Source organism: Pleurodeles waltl, chromosome 12 (assembly GCF_031143425.1).
Source record: "Pleurodeles waltl isolate 20211129_DDA chromosome 12, aPleWal1.hap1.20221129, whole genome shotgun sequence".
Taxonomy (NCBI): domain Eukaryota; kingdom Metazoa; phylum Chordata; class Amphibia; order Caudata; family Salamandridae; genus Pleurodeles; species Pleurodeles waltl.
In genome coordinates, this window is record NC_090451.1 from 387330028 (window position 1) to 387343544 (window position 13517).

The following is a 13517-nucleotide window of genomic DNA, read 5'->3' on the forward strand; positions in this document are numbered from 1 at the left end:
ATGAGTCTCCAACCATCAGCCCCTCCATGGTGGTGAACACCACCATGGAGCGGTTGGCAGTAAGGGGGACTCAGGGTGCCCCTGGGGGCCCCTGCACTGCCCATGCGCTTGGCATGGACAGTGCAGGGGCCCCCGGGCACAGGCCCATCGTGCATTTCACTGCCCGAATTTTGGGCAGTGAAATGCGCAACGGGTACTGCTGCACCCGCTGTACATCAACATTGCAGCCAGCTCTATTATGAGCTGGCTGCAATGTTGATGTGACTTTTCTGCTGGGCCAGCGGACAGAAACACTGTGTCCGGTTGCTGGCCCAGCAGAAAAGTCATAATAGGGAGCCAGATATACCGCCAGCACTGGCGGTATAATGGCACCCGCAGCTTCGCTGGTCTTTTTAAAAGACCACCGAAGCTGTAATGAGGGCCTGAATTATTTGTATTTACAGTATAAAGCTATGAAGAAATACACAACCAGGGGTATGGAATTACCATAGACTGGTGCCCTGCACATATATTATTTGGGATCAAGGTAAACACTTTTTTGTATATATTTTGTCTTTGTGACAAGGAGGCCTAACCCACTGCAGCACAAACACTTTGGCTGCCAATTCACAATACCACATTATGGATCAGTAACGGGCATTGTCTGTGGTTAAGGCAATCTTTTTCCATATGTTAATGCTATTTGAACTTGTATTAATGGTTCATTAATGCAAAGCCTTTATTATTAGGGTGAGCACACTGAGAAAATGTTATAAGCTCTGACTGCACTGCTGACAGTGCTCCCAATATAAATACGTGTACCCACACATTTGCAAAGTATAAGAATATGAGGCTACATATATGCTTCAGGAATGCTCTCTCATCAGATGCAAATATTTGCAGAAGCTTGAAAGCAAAATGTACTATTATATGCTTTTAAAATATGTTCACACAAAATGCAACTAGGAAAGAAACGTTTTGCTAAACTACTATGAAATTTTAGGTGCCATTTCTTTGAAGTATCATTTATTAAAATGTGCAGATGGATGGTAGTATTTCCAAACTTTATATTCATAATGGAAAAATCAGTGTAACCACTTTCAGCAAGGTTATGGGAAACATGAAAATAAACGAGCATTGGCGAAAAGCAAAAATATTCTTTTTGTCTTCCAAAAGCACACATTCCCACAGTAGTTCCTGGCACAAACAAAAACTACTTTGTGCCAATATGGTTCTTATGGAAGAGCAGAATGGTGTCGCTTACAGTGAAGCCAGCCAATAAATACTGGCACAGAGTTCAAATAACAAAAGTTCTTGGATAATCAGTGACGGACTGAATTCTTAAAGAAAATCACAAAGTGCACCCATGGTATCTGTCGGGCATTAGTAAAGATTAATGGCTTTTACGAATGAGCAAACATTTACAGAAGCAGACCAGAAAATCATACTCCTAGAAAATGTTTGTAAACGTCATTTTAGCAGAAGAAAATATGCATGTGTTTTTACAGGACAAGTAGATTGATGACACAACCTGTCCCAAGGACAAGTAGATATTTTATAAAATTCCACAACCTTGACAACTTATTGTTAAATGCTGCACCTGAATTCTCCAGTCCCTCAAGACTAAATTTGTTCGCTGTAAAAATGTTGGCAACCTTTGCATGGGTCAAAATATTTTTAAATGTAATCCCTACATAGGAAAGTTATTAGTTGTTGTACACTTTTCACAGCTGCACAGTAAAATGCCCAGAAGCTTTGTGTCTCATTATGTGTGATGACTTAACACTTGAACCTAAATTTTCCACAGTGTGTAAGCATGTTACAGCCATCTCTTGCCTACTTGCAAACCTTTCCCATACTTAGGCCCTCATTCTGACCTTGGCGGGCGGCGGAGGCCGCCCGCCAAAGTCCCGCCGTCAGGTTACCGTTCCGCGGTCGAAAGACCGCGGCGGTAATTCTGACTTTCCCGCTGGGCTGGCGGGCGGTCTCCTTCAGACCGCCAGCCAGCCCAGCGGGAAAGAGGCTTCCACGATGAAGCCGGCTCGGAATCGAGCCGGCGGAGTGGAAGCTGTGCGACGGGTGCAGTTGCACCCGTCGCGTATTTCACTGTCTGCGCAGCAGACAGTGAAATACATGTAGGGGCCCTCTTACGGGGGCCCCTGCAATGCCCATGCCAGTGGCATGGGCACTGCAGGGGCCCCCAGGGGCCCCGCGACCCCCCCTACCGCCATCCGGATCTCGGCGGTCCGACCGCCGGGATCTGGATGGCGGTAGGGGGGGTCAGAATCCCCGCGGCGGTGCAGCAAGCTGCGCCGCCGCGGAGGATTCAATGGGGCCGCGGTACACTGGCGGGACCCCGCCAGTGGTGCCGGTCCGACCGCGGCTTTACCGCCGCGGTCGGAATCCCCATTGGAGCACCGCCGGCTTGTCGGCGGTGCTCCCGCGGTCCTCCGCCCTGGCGGTCAAAGACCGCCAGGGTCAGAATGAGGGCCTTAGTCTAGTGCCAAAAGTTAGTTTAGTAATTGCAGTAGTGTTCACGTATTGCGGGCCAGTGTATCACTTTCTTACAATCCTCCCACAAATCTCTTGCTACAATAACGCTAAACAATGTATCCAGATCCTTCCAAAGCAGCCCTCCCATGGGTATTGTTCTGTTTCACTTTGTATACCACTTTGTATACCACCTCCATAGGGAACACTACCCTGGTGAAAATACCCAGAAGAGCTTTTCCAACTGCAGGTACAGTAATGGTTCTAAGGGGTATTGCCTCAGGATATCTAGCGGCATGATCCACTATCATTAGCATGTATCTGTGCTGAAGCTGTTTCAGGGTCAATGGGGCCAACAATGTAGACCCCTACCCTTTCAAAGGGTATCCCAACCACAGGTGGTGGCATTAAGGAGGCCCTCAAGTATCCTTCCTGCCTTGCCACTGGCTTGGCAGGTAGTGCAGGACTGATAAAAGTCCTTCACTTTTTGTGACATTCCTGGCCAATCAAAGTGAGTAACTAACCTTGCAGGTGCTGTAATGGTTTTGAGGGGTATAGCCTCGGGATATCTAGTGGCATGATCCATTACCACTAGTATGTATCTGTGTCCTGAAACTGTTTAAGGGTCAAGGGGGACAACAAAGTCGAACTCTAGCCGCTGCTGAATTGCTGGGGCATTACCAACCACCCTCCTGGTTGCACCAGGTTTGAGGTCTCTGGCCTCATTGTACAGGAGCCCCTCCTCCCAATAAATCCTGTGAGTACCACTGACATTTCCTAGCTCTTCCTGTGCAGCTTGCTGCCTCAGGCCTTCAAGAGTGGGATAGGTCCTCTGCCCCTGGCACTGATCTTCCATGGAGGACCCCCCTGTGCCCAAGAACTCTGGGTGGTAAGGCCCAAACTCTGCAGGCTCAGTTCCCTTCAAGAAGGGTGACTCCTCTTCCTGGGAGAAGAAGTTCTGATCTGGGATCTGTTTTGAAGCTGGTTCCACAGTCTTCTTGCCTTTTCTCTTGTGAGGCTGGTCCACTATTTCAAGAGCCAGCTCTCTTTTTTACTTCTGAAGTTTGCTTTGTGCTCTAGTCTTGACATGCCCATTCTGGGATCTGAAGCATTGCTGCATGGGTCTTCAGTTCTACTTCAGCCCAGGAGAAATGCTCCAAGTCATTTACAAGCAGGCAATCTACGGGATGGATAAAAATACAATAACTTCTTTTTGCTCTACTACTCCCCCCAATTAACCTCTTAGCTGCTGGGCCTTTCCCCCCACCCCCGTGCTGAGCCCTTTTTTGGCTCTTTGGGGTAGTTCGCGCTTAGGCCTTCATAACTTTTTGTCCACATAAGCTATCCACGCCAAATTTGCGTCCTTTTTTCCAACATCTTAGGGATTCTAATGGTACCCAGAGTTTGTGGTTTCCCCTGGAGGAGACCAAGAAATTAGCCAAAATACAGTGAAAATTTTGGTTTTTTTTAAAAAAAATGGGGAAAAAGGGCTGCCGAAGAAGGCTTGTGGTTTTTTCCCTGAAAATGTCATTGTGGTAGGCTGTGGCGGTACACGAGAACAGAAAGACTGAGTCTGGTAAGTATAATTCGTGGAAATTAAAGAGTACTTTTATTATCCTTTAAATTTAGTAGAGACTATCCAATGTTCATTACGTTCTTTGTGGATTTGTGAGATTCTGGTCTTGTCTTTGTTAATCTTCTTGTCCTTTTTCCTGTCTTGTCCCCTTCTTTAGGTTTGGAAGACCTCTGATTGTTGGATCCCTCGAGCGTTCCGGGAAAACACAAAACAACAGATAAAAAAAATGGAGGTAAGTCTTTCTGAGTAATCTGGGTGTTACTCTTTCTAGATAAGGGTGGGGAGGGAGCAAGCAGGGGTTGCAGGTGAGGATATCCCACTGTGCTGGTGTAGGGGCCTGCAAATGGTGCCACTTTCCGTTTCTTTTCACTCTCTTTCTCCCTAGTGATTCAGTGCACCTCTCCTTCCCCTCTCCCACCTCCCCTGTTCCCTTCCCCAGTGCCCGTGTAGCTCTGTGATCCCCTCGTCCCTAGGAGGGACCGTACTTTCGAGAGCCACGACCCTCCGGGGTCGTGGCAGGCTTCTCACGTCCCCGTCTCCTCTCCGCAATTGGAAACAGCTCCGGTCTCGTCGGCTCCGCGGGAGGTTCTGGACACGTCCTTTACCGCCGTCTCCGTCTCTACCGTTTCGCAGGCTTTCTCCTTCTCTGTGGCGTTCCTCTCTTCCTGGGTGTAGTCCTTTTTCTCTTGTAGTCTTTGGACCAGGAAGTTGTTGCCTGAGACGTTGCGTAGCGTTGCTATGGGAATGCGGAAATGTATCGAGGGAGCTGGTCGACTGATGACGGCTGAGAGAGAGAGAGGGCGCGGTCGCGGGGACCCGGCTACAGTCATCAACAAAGGGTTTCTGGTGCTAAAATCACCATCTTTCCACCTTTCAGGAACGGGCAGTGTTGAATCAGAAAACCACATTTTTCAACACAATTTTGGCATTTTACTGAGACATGCCCCATTTTTACTATTTTTGGTGCTTTCAGCCTCCTTCTAGTTAGTGACAGGAATGGGTGTGAAACCAATGCTGGATCCCGGAAAGCTAAACATTTCTGAAAAGTAGACAAAATTCTGAATTCAGCAAGGGGTCATTTGTGTAGATCCTACAAGGTTTTCCTACCGAAAATAACAGCTGAAATAAAAGAAATATTGAAAGTGAGCTGAAAAAAACAGCCATTTTTCTCCACGTTTTACTCTGTAACTTTTTCCTGCAATGTCAGATTTTTTAAAGCAATATACCGTTACATGTGCTGGACTCTTCCGGTTGCAAGGATATATAGGGCTTGTAGGTTCATCAAGATCCCTAGGTACCCAGAGCCAATAAATTAGGTGCACCTTGCAATGGGTTTTCATTCTATACCGGGTATACAGCAATTCATTTGCTGAAATATAAAGAGTGAAAAATAGGTATCAAGAAAACTTTTGTATTTCCAAAATGGGCATAAGATAAGGTGTTGAGAAGCAGTGGTTATTTGCACATCTCTGAATTCTGGGGTGCCCATACTAACTGTGAATTACAGGCCATTTCTCAAATAGACGTCTTTTTTACACACTGTCTTACATTTGGAAGGAAAAAATGTAGAGAAATACAAGGGGCAATAACACAAGTCTCCCAATAAAAATGGTACCTCACTTGGTCTAATGCTCGCGACAGGAAACGCAACATGGACACATCACATTTTTACATTGAAATCTGACGTGTTTTTTGCAAAGTGCCTAGCTGTAGATTTTGCCCTCTAGCTCAGCCGGCACCTAGGGAAGCCTACCAAACCTGTGCATTTTTGAAAACTAGACACCTAGGGGAATCCAGGATGGGGTGACTTGTGGGGCCCTCACCAGGTTCTGTTACCCAGAATCCTTTGCAAACCTCAAAATGTGGCCAAGAAAACACTTTTTCCTCACATTTCGGTGACAGAAAGTTCTGGAATCTGAGAGGAGCCACAAATGTCCTTCCACCCAGCGTTCCCCCAAGTCTCCCGATAAAAATGGTACCTCACTTGTGTGGGTAGGCTTAGCGCCCACGACAGGTTATGCCCCAAAACACAACGTGGACACATCACATTTTCCCAAAGAAAATAGACCTGTGTTTTGCAAAGTGCCTAGCTGTGGATTTTGGCCTCTAGCTCAGCCGGCACCTAAGGAAACCTAGCAAACCTTGGCATTTTTTAAAACTAGACACCTAGGGGAATCCAAGATGGGGTGACTTGTGGGGCTCTGACCAGGTTCTGTTACCCAGAATCCTTTGCAAACCTCAAAATTTGGCTAAAAAAACACTTTTTCCTCACATTTCGGTGACAGAAAGTTCTGGAATCTGAGAGGAGCCACAAATTTCCTTTCACCCAGTGTTCCCCCAAGTCTCCCGATAAAAATGGTACCTCACTTGTGTGGGTAGGCCTGGTGCCCGCGACAGGAATAGATTACACAACGGTCAATGTTGGTCCTTACATGAGGCAGCTGTTGACCCTGGGGTGATTCATTTCTGACGCAGGCACTAGGTATAGGCACTCAAGTGGGGTAGTGTTTTTATCAGGACAAGTGAGGAATTACTGGGTGGTAGGAATTTTGTGGATCCCAGCATATTCCTGTAGTGTGTGTGACAGAAATCCGAGAAAAATAGAGTTTTTATTCAACATTTCAGCTTTGCAGGGTATTCTGGGTGAGAAAACTTTGGGGACTCCACACAAGTCACACCTCTGTGGACTCCCCCGAATGTCTAGTTTCCAGAAATGTTTGGGTTTAGTATGTTTCTCTATATGGCCGCCGAACCCAGGACCAAAAACACAGGTGCCTGCCTTACAAAACCAGTTTGTTTTGTGATAGATAATTTTGATGTCTCCACAATACGTTTTGGGCAGTGGAATTTGGGGCTGAACTAAATTGGGGAGCTCCCAAGAGAGCACTCTCTCTCTCTGCTTGCCGCCGCATTCACCTGCTCTCTGGGTTGGGCTAACCCACTATTACCCCGTTGCACAGACTGTGCTTGCGAAGGGACAGCAGGACTGTCCTCATCACCTCCCTCATAATTTACTGGAAGAGGAGTTATCGAACTGGACTCCTACGACTGAAAAATCACTCCCAGAGTCTGTGCCATTGTCCTATCCCTCAGATGCTGTCTCAGTATCTGATGTCTCAGTCTCTGATCCTATGTCAGAGCTGTCCTCTATAACTCGAGTGACGGCAGCAGTCATCCATCAAGATGCCATCTCTGCATTTGGCTAAACTGTTGCTCTAAAACACTAGCCTACATAGACAGTCACAAAATCGATGGTGTGTGTGAGATACGTGCAACAGTAGAGGCCACCTTACCTGCGCTTCTTCCCTCAATCAGCACGTTCTTTCAAGACACTCAAAAAACACCTTGTCACATACCATTCGTCACAGTCTTTAGCACCTCCTGCGCCCAGTCCAACAATCATTATTGGTGCTCCCACTCCCTCCTCCTCGGATTCCCTCATTACCACCCAGCAAAAGTGTCCTTCATCTCTCCATAGCCGCCCCCCACCCCGCACATACATTTCATTCATATTATAGCGCAGCTAATGGCTGACTTTACTAATGTACTCAGCTATTGACATAAAATACAGATTTGCTCTTTGCAGTAGCATATAAACCTTCTGCGCTTCTTTATGGCACTAAAACTGCCACTAGACAAAAGTCTGATCCTTTTGTAGCAGAAACATAATCACAATACTTACTTGACTTTTTTATTGCTGCCTAAAAGCTACAGTTGAAATGCGTCAGTTGAAGTATGTGCATTGCTTTGAAGACGCAAGCTGCAACTGCAAGACAACTGGTGGCAAATATATATATATATATATATATATATATATATATATATATAGATCACTTTTATATGTGGGTCTGGTTTTCCTGGGGGCCGATCACAGCCCCCAGGGAAACCACACATGTGTTGACAAAAGTGATCTATATATATATATCTATATATATATATATATATAGATATAGATATATCTATATATATGTATATATATATATATATAGATATATCCATCTACATAGATCTATATTTTTTTAGTAGTTGTATGGTTTCCTTGGGGGACACAATGGCCCCCAGGAAAACCCTACAACTACTAAAAAAAAATATTGCCCCCACAGGGAGTCGCCCTGCCCACGGGCGACCCCCTGTCTATTTCTTTTTTTTTTTCTTCTTATTTTTAAAATAAAATTTAGCCCGGGGGGGCGCGATCGAAAGTGATTGCGCCCTCCTAGGGGGCACCTACCTCCAACCGACCCCCCCAAGTGAAATCCCTGGTGTCTAGTGGTGTTTCCTGGCCCCCGATCGCAATTGTGCTGCGATCGGGGGTCAGGAAACACTTTCAGGAAGGCCTCGTAAGAAAGGGGAGAGTCTCCCCTTTCTTACGAGGCCTTCCCGAACGTGGGGAACGCCGTTTGGGGCCGTTTTCCCCATCAGAGCAGGAAGCGGCCTTATGGCCGCTTCCTGCTCCGATGGGGAAATCAACATGGTGACGTCAGCGCGCCTCGCGGTGCGCTGACGTCACAAAGGGGCGGGTGGGGGGTGGGGGGAGACACGGAAAAGCTTCTGTGTCTCCCAGGGACAAAAAAAAACAAATCCTCGTGTGCGACGCACCCGAGGATTTTATTAACCCCCTCCCTGGTGTCGGCCACTGGTCGTGACCCGCACCCAAGGGGTTAAAGGTTAGCATAGCCATTGAATGGAACTTTGTCTCACTCTCAGCATTGGTGGCAGGGTAAGACTTCCCTACCAGGTACTGATTTGAGTGGACCAAGTGCTGAGTTACCATGGTAACATTAGCTTCTGTGTCCCTCAGTGCTTCCACTTTCTCCCCTTTAACAAAGGGTGCTGCCTGTAGTTTTGCATATTACTTTGCGAGGCAGCACAGGATATTTCTATCACACCCTCAGTGACTAAAGTTGCCTCTGTGGGGTCACATACATGGTCAGGCCACACCTCCGATCCCATCTATAGATTGGCAACTGCATTCACTGCAGGTTGACTAGAGGCATTCTTTTTGTTTTTACAGCTAGAGTCTCCAGTTTGGCGCCCTTTAGTTTTACAATCAAGGCACCAAGCTGTGCTGGGATCAAAGATCTTACCTTTGTACCCACCCCTAGACTGTGAGGAGTTTCTGGGCCCACTCTCGTGTGCAGGTTTTTGTGGGCCTTGAGAAGACTCTTTGTTATTTTTGCTTTGGCTCTCATCGTTCCCTTGTGGGGGGCAGGGGACTTTTTGGCCTCTTACTTTTGGTCTCCCCCACCTGTGGCAGTTTTAGTTACCCTTGTTTTGACCCAATGGTCTGCCTTCCACCCCAATTCTTAAGGGGAAAGTGGACCCAGGTCTACCAGGTGTTGCTGTAGCCTATCATTGAAACAATTACGTACAAGATGATCTTTCATGAATAGGTTGTACAGTCCATCATAATTTTGTACCTTGTTCCCAGCTAACCATTCACCCAGCATTTTTACTGACTAGTTCACAAAGTATACCCAAGTCTGGCTCTGGGTTTTTCAAGCTTCCCTAAACTTTATACAGTACTCTTCAGTTGTAAATCCAAAGCCCTCAATCAGGATACCCTTCATGAGGTCATAGGATTTAGAATCTGTCTCATTCAGTGTCAGGAGCGTATCCCTGCACTTTCCTGAGAATAATTCCCACAACAGTGTGCCCCAATGCTTTTTCTCAATTTCCCACCCACTACAGGCTCTTTCAAAGGCAGAAAACCATTAGGCTATATCATTCCCTTCAGTGAAGGGGGGACAACTCCCTTTGGGAGTTCAATGTTGAAGGGTTTTTCCCTCAATACTTGTATGCTGCCACAAGAGATGGGTCCTAGGCCAAATTCTTTTCCCTGTTTCTCTATTTCCAAAACCTGACTCTCTAAGGCCAGTCTTTTGGTCAGCCTGGCCAATGTGCTAGAGTGAGAGGAGCTGCCCTCATCTTCTCTATCCACATCTCCTTCATCCACCACAGATGCTTCATCATCTACCTCATCTGGGAGATTATTTCTTTTGTGCTGGGCCACCAGAAATCTAAGCTTCTCTGCACTAGGGCTTTTTCCAGTACGAATTTGGTACAGTCTGCAGAGTTTAATTAATTGGTTGTAGCTATATGCCTCATAATGTCTCAAGTCGAGCTCCTGGTTCTGGGTCTCTGCATCCTTACCTTTCTAATGCTGGGACCTTTTTAAGAATTTGGAATCCCCTTTTTGGATTAAGCCAACCAAAGTAAAGGCATTTCAACTCTTGCTATTGCTGTAGGGATCTAACCAGGGCCCTAACAATTATTTTAAAAATTTGCAAAAAATTTTTAGCCAATTGAAAAACAAAAACAATTAAGCTAAAGGCAATTTAGAGAGTTATCCGTGTGCTCACAAAATTACCAAATTGATATCAGCAAATGCAAGGTCTTAATCCCACCGCTGATCCACCAAATGTAGGAGGCTAGCTCTCTATGTAGTGTGCAAAGCTAGGCACACTGTGCAGAGAGTCCAGGCAATCACACATTTTCTTACAGGGGTAAAATCTAGACCACCTAATGATTTAATCTTTATGGTGGCTTGATCGAGCAGTTAGGCCAATCTTGGAGAAGTGCAAAGCATTTGTTGTACTCACAGCATCAACCTTGCAACACACACACTCAAGGGAATAACTCTGACCAATTTATAAAAATACTTCAGATGTGTATGAAAATTTTAAGACCAAGATCATCAGAATTGGTTAAGTACTTTTCGAGATATGAATTTTTTAAGTTTAATAAAAATAGTATTTTAGTGCATAATTATACATCATATAAATCAGTGAAGGATAACATTTAAAAAACGCATATAAAATCATACAGTAGGTTTATCAAGTTCTTCTTTTGCAGGTTGGTCGAGCCCGTCGGTGGGGATGCTGTGCCAGCTGGAGAAGTTTAGGCGGCTCCTGGTTCCAGCAGGAGCACCGGGAGAACGTTTCTGGAGCTGGTGCAGGGCCACTACGGGGACCACTTGGAAAAGCAGTGCACAGGTAAGTTTAAAGGTGAATCTTGGGGGTCCCCTTAGAGTGTCGAGGTCAGGAGGGGTGAGGGACCCTTAGGGCACAGCTGGATCTTCGGTGCCTGGCACAAGTCGGCCGGGTGAAGAGCTAATTGGTGATTCAAGAGGCGTGTGCAAGGATGCCCTCAGAAGCAGTGGGTAAGGCCATTCGAGGGTCTATTGCAGGACAACGGGGGCATTCTTGTGGGAGATCCAGGTTGTGTCTGAAGCCCCTTGGCTGTGGCTTCCTCCTGGTCCTTTTGCAGTCCAGGGTAGGCTGTTTTGCGGGATATCCGAAGCTAGGTGATCAGTATTGGTGTGGTTCAAGCACTAGAGGTAGCAGTGCCACCAAACTTGGCACACTGGCAGGGCTTGTCCTCGCGGCTTTGGTGTGAAGTTTGGTCCAGCTGCATTGTGTGGTTCTGGAGTTAGTATCCGGTCAGTGAAGTGGACCTCACTGGCTTGATGGTTCCTTGTGAATTTAAAGTGGTACCTGCACTCTGGAGGAAGTTCTCTGGCAATGTGCGAGGCCAGGAGGTCCTGTGTGTTTTTTTTAGAGTTTTTCCAGTGTCCAGCAGCTCCTCAGAGGCAATTGTCAGGTCCTGGGTGCAGCAGGCAGGGTTTTGCTTTTTTTTTGTGTGCAGCAGGTCCATAGTTCTTGTGCTCTTGGATATTCTTGGTGCTGATCTTCTTCTGTCCATTGAATCTGAGTTCTTGGCCTAGGGATGTCTCCTAAATACTATATTTAGTGGGCATTTTAGGGGGAACCTGGTAGTGACCAAAGGGTCATCTACCTTGGGGTGGCTACACCCACTAAGTGACCAGTTCTGGTGGTCACTTTCATACACCTGATTGGCTATTTTCCTTCCATCCACAATGGAAGGAAATGAAATGGAGAGTCAACCTCGCATGCAACATGTTAGGGGTGGTGCATGCTAGGTAGGGCCACTCTTCCTTTGTTTGAGTTTCCCACCTTTGGTCCCGCCAAAAGTGGAGTTTTGCAACAGGGGCAGCCATGTGCTGCTATCAGCAGGACTGGTATTCGAGTTTCAAAGGCGGTAAGCCATTTGAAGCTCGCCAACAGGACAGTGCGCATTCCTGAGGGTGGGGATGTTAGTGCCTCCACCCAAGAAGGGCTTTGTTCTGCATCCTAGAGGGCAGAGACTTTCACTCCAGGGGTGCAGATTTATGTCTGGCAGTGGCAGGCTGGTCAGGACATTATTTCAATTACATATTACTTTTGCATGTGTCAAAGTTTAATTTTGAAGTAAACCGTTTCCATGACATGTTTCTGCTTGTCATTTGTCTTGTCTATCTGTGTGGGGATGCGCAATGCTGCAATGTTTGATCTTGGTTCACTGTTGGAGTATGGACTACCACTTCCATAAGGCATTGTTTGGTTGCATGGAATGAGTGGCATAGGCTATTTTTTTATCAGTGAGTGTTAACATTGTTTTTTTTCCATGGAACAATTTTCTCTGCACATACAGTAATTCAAAGAATTGTTGTCCTCACCTTTGCTGGTGCCAGGAGTGGTTGAAGTGTCTATGTCACTGCCCCCAACAATGGTTTCAGGCTGCAGAGTTTCCTCTATCATGTCCTCCAAGGAAGTGGATGGTGTCTGGGTGGACGGTCCTCCACCAGTGCTCCTTGCCTTCATAAGCCTGGTCGCTACCCTCTCCTTCACACGTGTATGTAAATCGTACCAGCGCTTGCGCATCTTCTCAATGAAGTGCTGTGTCACACCCACCGTGATGATCTTACCCTGGATCCCATCCATCATTTTTGCTTCTCACTCTCTGGGACATAGATTGAGTTTTTTCCAAACTGCTTGTCATGACTCTTTACCACCTCTTCGGTGAGCACCTCCAGTTCCTGCTCACTGAACTTCAGTTTCCTCTTTCTGGCTCAGCATCCTTTGCATTCCCCTCAGTGGCTATGTTGTCTTTTAGTCCTGGGTTACACTCCTGACTGGCTCCCTAAAGCTCAGCACAATCCGTCTGCCTCCTCCTGTGGCTCAGACTTCTGGAAACAGCATGATCTGACCCACTTCCTGTTGTGATGTCATCAAGCTGCTCCAGATTGCAAAAATTCCAAATTGTGATTACCATGTAGCGATTCTCTATTTTACCGAATTCTATTTAGTAATCGCTATTTGCGATTGCGTACTTTAGGTAATTGCAAAACATTTTGCACATCCTACGTTACATTGAATGTAGTGTTTGCCAAATAGCAATTCATTCAAAACCGCTATTTGGTAATTGCTAATGCGATGCTTCATATATATGGCCCATAGTTTTAGCAGTAAAACTGCATGTCAGCTGGGAATTTATGTGGCCATTTCAATGGAAAATGTGCTGTCTGTAAATGATAGTATACTACCACATGATGCTTAAGTAATATATTTGTTGAAGGTGGGAGTTTTAAAACATGAACTGAGAAACATTTCTGCCTCTGCCCTGATGACAATGG